The following is a 7,688-nucleotide window of genomic DNA, read 5'->3' as shown; positions in this document are numbered from 1 at the left end:
TTGGCAGTTTACTATTTGGAAATGTTCTCATATAAATTAATGGGAAGGTGATATTACACCTAAGGCCCTGGGGGAGGAGAAAGCCAAACAAACCCATGGGCCCAGTGCTCAAGGAATGGCAGCATGTTAAATCACCCCTTTGCTCTGCAGAGGCCGTCGTTCCAAGGGCAGAGCTCGGGCTCTGTCTCCTCCAGGACTCCCACGGATCCCATCCTGGGGAGCCAGCCTGGTTCCAGGGCACACAGGTTGGCATTCTTCACTCTCCACATAATTTGCTTCTCTCCAGCTCCCAGGACCACCTGATCTTCCTTCCTAACTGTGCTTTCCAGGTGTGAAGACATTCCCAGCCACTTCACCAGGGATTTAATTACATGCCAGAGGAAGATGCACCCAGCTCAGACAGCTCCAGTGCCCAGTGAAAATCTGTGCAATTGTGCAGTGAAATGGGATAAAAGTGGCTAAACCCAGACAAATCGGTACTGGGGAGGGGATGAGGAGCCACAGTGTGTGTGGGAGGGAGGAGGAGGGTTTTTTCCAGAAGCATGAGCCATTATTAAAGACTGATCCTTCATCTCATGCACTTCAGGGGCAAAAATGGAAGTTTTCCACCCCAATAAGACCTCCCCTGCTTGATAGAAGTTTTCCCAGTCCCAGGTGCTTCCCAGTGCAAGCTCAGAGCTGGAGAGGGGCTGAGTTCTGTGGCTGCTGGGGGGTCCTGCAGTGTCCCACACACAGGGCAGGACCCAAAGCCACTCGGCTGAAGGGGAACACCGTGTTCATTGACACACTCCTTTTATTTTATCAAACTATTGCTATTTATGAGGGAGGCTTATTGAGTTAAATCACTTCTCCCGCAGTAATATAAAAATGCTGCGGCTCGGGAATGCTGACAGGCGGGAGAGCCAGGCTCACTTTTCTTGCTGAGCAGACGAGGAACAGGAATGATTATTTTGTATCGCTTTGCGAAAGAGACCTTCTTGTAATATACCTGCTGTGCATTGATAAATAGCACCAGCAGATAATAAGGGCCTTGGGCAAGGAGCAAGGAAGAAAAAAGGCTTTCCAGCATGTGAACACAAATGCTTTAAATGTGAACTAAATTGGCCTGATCATTCCTCAGATTTGCAGAATTAAACTGTGCCCAATTGTCAACATCACTGAGATTGATGAGACAAATACAGCCAAAGCAAAGGGAATCTATAACAGCCCTGCTAGAGACGCTTGCAGGGTTTAAGAGCCACACACCGTTCATGAAACTCAGTGCTGTAATTTCATCCCCATCCGAGCCACCTCCCAGCAATGGGGAGCTGGGAAAGTTCATCAGCCAGGGACACAGGATGAGGACACTGGTGCTGGAGCTGGAGATAAGCCGAGCTCAGAGTCAGACCTCTGCTCTTACAAAAACCTCATTGCATGGGAGCTGCAGGGCTCAGCCTGTGAGCGTTGTGCACCCCATCGAGGTGAAACCCTGAGATTCAGCGCAGGTAAGGGTCCTGGGAAGCAGGATGGGTTTCTTTGCTTCGCCCTCTGTAGCACACCGGGATGGGATTGGCTTTCCTCTCCTGTGAGGAGCCTGTGACAGCCCCTCTCCTTCACAGAGCAGAAGAGACCTTTGCTTCAGCTCCACTTCTCCGGGTTGTTAACGGCTCCCAGCTGACAGGCACCGTGAAGGAGAGGCGCCTCGCTTCACCTTGCAGCAGCTCGATGGAGAACCTGGGGAAACCATGGCAATGCTGAGGCCAGTGTCACCTTTCTAATGGTGCCGAGGATTTCTCAGCAGAGGTAACAAAGGCAGGTACCTCTCCTGCTGGTGAAAGCCTGGTCTCTCTGTACCCTGTCTGAGCCCCCTGGGCTCTCCAGCCCCTGTCTCATCCCCCTGGGGTCTCCAGACCCTGCCTGACACCCCCGGCTCTGCAGCCCATGTGGCAGAGGTGAATCCAGCCGAGCTCTGCCTGTGCCTCCATCAAAACAAAAGGTACCTGAGGACAGCATGCAGGGTGGGCAGGTGGATTCCTGCTGCTTGTGTTGAAGGTGATTAAGATGCTCACTCATCTGTCCTCAGGGTCCTGCTTCAGTCAGGGCTTTGCAGCCTGGCCAAGGAAGCCAGTGAGTGACAGATGATTGATTTGAGCTCATTCCTATCAGCCCTCACTCCTATCAGCCCTCACTCCTCTCATCCATGCTGGAAGAGTGGCAGAGCCAGAGCAGCTTCATCGACACAGTCCTGGACACCTGCCTTCAGGATTCTTGTACCTGGAGATATCTCACATGAGGAGCATGTCCCCACCACACCCCACACAGAGACATGCTGAGGATCGTGGCATCCCACACTACCCTCAGCTCAACCAGGGGCTCATAAATTTCTTAAGCCAGCGCTGGAAATAAGAGGTGTAGGGGAACCTCAGGGCTGTTCCTGAATACCAAGAAGAAGAGGAAGCACTGAGCTCCCTGCTCAGCTCCAAGGACAAAGCGTTGCCCAGCTCCATCCCCATCCCCTCTGCAGTAGCCTGTGGGTGGCTCCTACGGGACCGGCAGGCAGTTAACGGCAAAGACCAGAACCTGGGCAAGCTCTGGGGCTGTCAGGGACAGACATTTCGGGGCTTTGGCTCACTCTGGGGCTGGAGGAGGGGTATGGAGGGGGCAGGCATGTTCCCCGCTTTCACTGAGATCCGAGGCTTTAGCGCAGTTCTGCTGCCGGGCTGCTAAGTCAGGGCTTCACGCTTTCTAATTTTTTCTTTTGTCTTGCATACACACACGAGACAGATTTTGCTTCCACAAGGGATATTTATAGGACATATGTTGGAGCTTGAAGAAGCTGATTAGCAATGTTTAGCTTAAAAAGGGAAGAAACTGCATGAGAGCAGCCTGGCCAGACAAGTGCTACACAAGATGTGAGCTTTGGGGAGCAGCTCTGTGAGAGACTGAAGTGTTGAAGGTTACTGACTCAAACAATGCACCATTGGCAAAGCATCATGTGCCAGGTTTGCACCCCACAGCTGAAGGGAAAGAGGGAAGGTTTTGGGGGTGTGGTGGCTAAACTTCTGGTTTGCATAAGAGCAGCCCAGGTTCAGAGGGGGTGAGCACCCACCACTGGATGGTGACCTCTGTTGAGCAACAAGCTGGGTTTGGAGCCAGGCAAAGGAAAAGGCTGATAAGAAGCAGATCCTACGAGATGGGGTAATGCTTTTTCATCAGGGCAATGTCCTCCCTTGCACAACCAGCTCAGGTGTAAAACTGCCGCCCAGGGGAAGGTATCAGGACATTCACACGTAGGCCTGAGGGTTTTCATCCCTTCTGAGGGGCCATAACTGGCTCAGCTATGTTGGCAGCAGCTGTCATGTCTTAAAAGGGGTAATAAATCATCAAAGACCCCCAAAGTGCCCACAGACTCATTTCTGGGGCCCTCCACCAGCGGACTGCGCAGTATTGCAACACTCAGTGTAAAACTTCCATCGAGGGAGCTACCTGGGCATTCCCACCTGAACCTGAGCCTGTATGAACACACTGGGGTTTGTAGGCTTTCCCCACCCCCAACAGACCGAGACCATCACTTCAAACAACAGACATCTAAATTGCAACAATCGAGTCTTGTTGCTGGATCCCCAGGTGCTGAGATCCTTCCACTATCTACCCTTATCCTTTCTTTGTCTTTATTTTCCTTTTATATTTTCTTAAGTGATACCTTTATACTTTTGTATTGCTGTATTTTTATTAATGATAACCAAAACGGCTTCATTTTTTTCCCTTTCCATTGCAACCAAATTGTTTTAAAATAAACCTCTCACACACACACATATATATATATATATATATCTAAAAATACTGGTCATTCAGCGTCATTTCACTCTGATTTGCCCCAAGGGGCCTATTAACAAGAACCTCAGTTACCCTATTTTCAGCTCCCTCCCTTCCTCGCTGGGCCCCAGGACTGGCTGAGCATCACGGGGCTCCTGGAGCTGGGGATGTGAGGTGGGCTCTGCCTCCTCTCCTTGGGGAAGGACTCTGGGGACAGAGGCAGCACCCCCCCTGGAAAAGCGAGCTGTGGCTGCAAGGCTGGCTGACACCTCCAGGCAGACAGCCCCTGCAGCAGGGAGGCTCTGGGGACTTGGGTGACTCTTCTAGGCTTGCAGAATGGGATCATGAAATCCCATCCAGCTTTTCCCCATCTCATCCCTCCCCTCCCGCTCTCCTGCCTTGTGATTCCCTTTCAGGGGTCCAGCATGCCAGGTTGGAGCTGTGCCTTGTTAGACAACCTGGTTTAGACCATTAGAGGAGTTTGGGGCAGTGGGGGATGCTTTCTGAAGGGAATGCAAGTCTCAAGAGAGCTGCTCAGTGTATAAAATCCCCGAGGTGCTTTCCAGAATCCTATTCCCTGTCAGCACTGGTCTGAAAAACGAAAGGACGATGCTACAAGGAGGCAGAAATTGCATTATACTCCTCTGTGCTTCACAAGCTCCAAGTAACACTTCTGCTTCTCCTGTATGAAAGGAAAATGGGTAATGACAACCTACTTCTACTGAAGAGACAATTTTCACTCCTCCTTGGCAAGCATAGCTGGGGCAGTGTCTTTCTCTCCACTCAGAGGCAAATTAACAGATTTTGCCTCAGAACACGGTGGATGAAGTGCAGCACAGCTGGCAGCGTTCCCCTGCTGTGGTTCACAGCACCCTTGGGGTGCCCACACCTGATCCAACCCATGGTGGGTGGGTGGGTGAACACACAGGGGCTGTTATGGACAACCTGGGAAGCACAGACCGGATTGCAGGGAAAAACCCTCTTTTCTCCCCTAACACGGGTCTGCATGAGCATCTGTGCCCCCCAGCACAGCAGCCAGCCCCAGTCAGCGCCTGCAGCTTTTCACCAGCACCAGGAACTTTACTCTCTTAGAGCGACGACTCTGAGAAGAACAAGTTAGACAAATGAACTCGCTAATGACTTCCTTCCCTGCTACTTAAATGGCGGGATAATTCATGGTTCCCGCTCCTGCAGCAGGCTGCTCCATCGCCTGCCCGTGCAGGCGGCCCCGGCAGCGCTGCTGAGGAGATGAGTGAGACAAAGAGGGCCAAGATTGCCGAGTGGCACCGCCCGCCTATTCAAACGCCACAAAAAATGCTGTGCTGGCTGCTTCGGGGAGGCACGGAGTGCGTGCTGCACGTGTCACTGGGCAGTGACAGGCAGGGCTCTCCGGAGGGCAGCAAGGATGCACACTCTCTGGCCAGGTATCTCCCTCCCTGTGAGGTTTCCGCTCCAAGCATCCCAAAGCAGCCCTGAAAACCTAAATAATCTCCTGTGTATAAAAGCTTTGCCTGAACACCTGCTTTGGTACTGTCGAAAACCTCAACCCTCCTTTGATCTCTTTTGTTTCTGGAAGCTTCTGGCTGGTGATGTTGCAATGTGGAATTGAGGCCAGAAGTTTGAGAAGAGGCTCAGGGCCAGAGGAAGGCTGATGATGAGGGCATGGGACCTTTCCATGCTTGCTGTCACTTGCCTGACCAATGTGCATAGACTAAAACAGATGTTTATAGCCAAAAATCCAGTAGCTCAACCCGCACTGCCAGGCCCCAGATCCCCAGCATGGTCCTCCCTGCAATCCTCCACCAGCTCCACACACTTGGCACAAATGGGGAAATAATATTTTTTTAAGTGGGGCTGAGTTAAGAGGATTTGTTTGAGATACAAGATAGCTCTCATTAACGTTTGCTCATTTGGGTTTATTTAAGCCTTAATTGATTGTCTTTTACTTAACTGCGTTTCAGTATCTCTCGGGCTCCATCGAACGCTCTTCCCTTCTTGTCTCTCACGATCTTTCATGTTGGTGAGCTGGGTTTAATGGCTGATAAAGTCCGTGGGCTTGCAGTAAAGCTGAGCTTTCTCTTCCAGGTCCCTGCACATGCAGCCCCCAGGCAGGTGTGCCCAGGTGAACCCCGGGTTTTGTTACCTGTCTGTGCCGCAGCTGCCGTAATCAGCAGCTGAGAGCAGTGTGAGTACAATCCTGCGATTGTTTGTAATGAGCACGCCGGGGCTCGGGGCTCCTTCCCTTCCAGAGGCAGACTGGACAGAGCCACAGCCCGTTTGTAAGAGGCTCGCTCCAGGAGGTGGGGAGGGGACAGCATCGGCTTTGTGGCACCACCGAAGGTGGGATTCCTTTGGTGAGGGAACCAAGCCCTAACCACCCCAAGAAGTGAGGATCGTGCTTAGTGAAAACGAAACACAGCTCGGCCATTATTTAGGTACTTTTGTAGCCCTGGATCTGCCTGGGCTGGGATGGAAGACTTTGTTCCCCGGGCAGCTGCCGCGTCCCAGGATAAGCTGGTCCGCAGCTCAACCCCCGAGATTTCATCCTTCCCACATGAGGTTCCTTCTGACCAGGAATCCAGCTCCAAGGAACGTGGGGATTTGGATGCTGAGCTACAGCACTTCTAGCGGCAGCTGGAGCCGATCCAGCGGGAGCGCACGTGAGGAGCAGGGGCTGGCAAGGCGTCCAAGGGACAGCGCTGACCTTCCATCCAGCTGCCCTGTTCACAGGAGGCTTCTTCTCTCCGGAGAGTAAGTTTCTCTGGAGGCAGAGAAGAAACCCAGTGAGTCAAAAAGGCAGCAGAGAGACTCATCTCTCCACAAGCCTTGCTTTCCGCTGTGGCTGTTCAGAGCCGAGTGAGCCGTGGTCACTGACGTGCCCCTTCCTTGCAGGTGGTTTGTCCCCGTGAGGGACACCCCGGCAGCGCTGGCTCTGGGCACCACGGTTCTGCTCCTCGCTTGTAGCCAGGAGCAGCTTTGAAGAATGTGTCCCCAAATGCATACAAAAACTTCTTTTATTGCAGCAGCTGAACAGAAAAGCAGCTCGGCTTTTGAGAGACACACTTTTCTTACAGTACACCAGGAATAATGTCGCTCCTTACTGGCAGCACCCCCGGAAAGAGAGAAAACGCATCAGGCTCTGATGAAACACCTCCCAAAATAACCAGCGCCTCTCCCCGCAAGCTCCCCTTTGTGCTCGGCTGTCTTTGGGCGAGCACGGAGCACGAAAGGCACTTCCAGCCGAAGGGAATTCGGTGGTGGCTGCGTATCTCTCGGTGCGGGGGCCCGAGGCGGCGGTGGCGGATCCGCGCTCCCGCTGGCCCGACACTGTACCTGCGGGCCAGCTGTGCAGATCAGGATGGAAACTCTCCCAGGGTTGGCTCGGGAGCAGGATGCCCGCTCCGGGAGCAGGATGCCCGCTCGGCCGGCTGGTGGAGCCCGCTGCAGAAGCAGCCGGGCCCGCTCCGCCGGGCAGCGGGCCGGGGCTCCCCGGGGCTGCTGAACTGCGGGGGACCCCTCGCCCTGCCCGCAAAGCACGGATTGAACCCGCACTCCCCTGCTGCCCGCCCGGCGGGGACGGGCTGTACGGGACACCGGGGCTCCGCGCCGTGACACCGCGGTCCCGGGATGCGGAGCTGCTGGGCCAGTGCCCACCGGCGGAACGGGGGCTTCGCTCCCCGGGGCCGCCGGCGAGCGACTGCTCGCGGGGTCCGGGGAAAGAAGCTCTCCAGCGGGGGAAACGGCTGCCGGAGGCGGCGTCCCGGGGAAGGACGGGCCGTTCTCCGGCGGGGTCCCGGCACTGCCCGGCGATCCCCACGGAGACGGAGCCGCAACCGGGTCCGGGCGCGGGTGCCGATCCGGGTCCACCCCCGCTCGGCCGCGGCGCGGAGGGG

The sequence above is a fragment of the Corvus kubaryi genome, unplaced genomic scaffold (assembly GCF_017639235.1).
Source record: "Corvus kubaryi isolate FWS band 111438036 unplaced genomic scaffold, C.kubaryi_AGA036_p1.0 37352, whole genome shotgun sequence".
NCBI classification, from domain to species: Eukaryota; Metazoa; Chordata; class Aves; order Passeriformes; family Corvidae; genus Corvus; species Corvus kubaryi.
Note: the sequence above shows the minus strand (reverse complement) of the source record.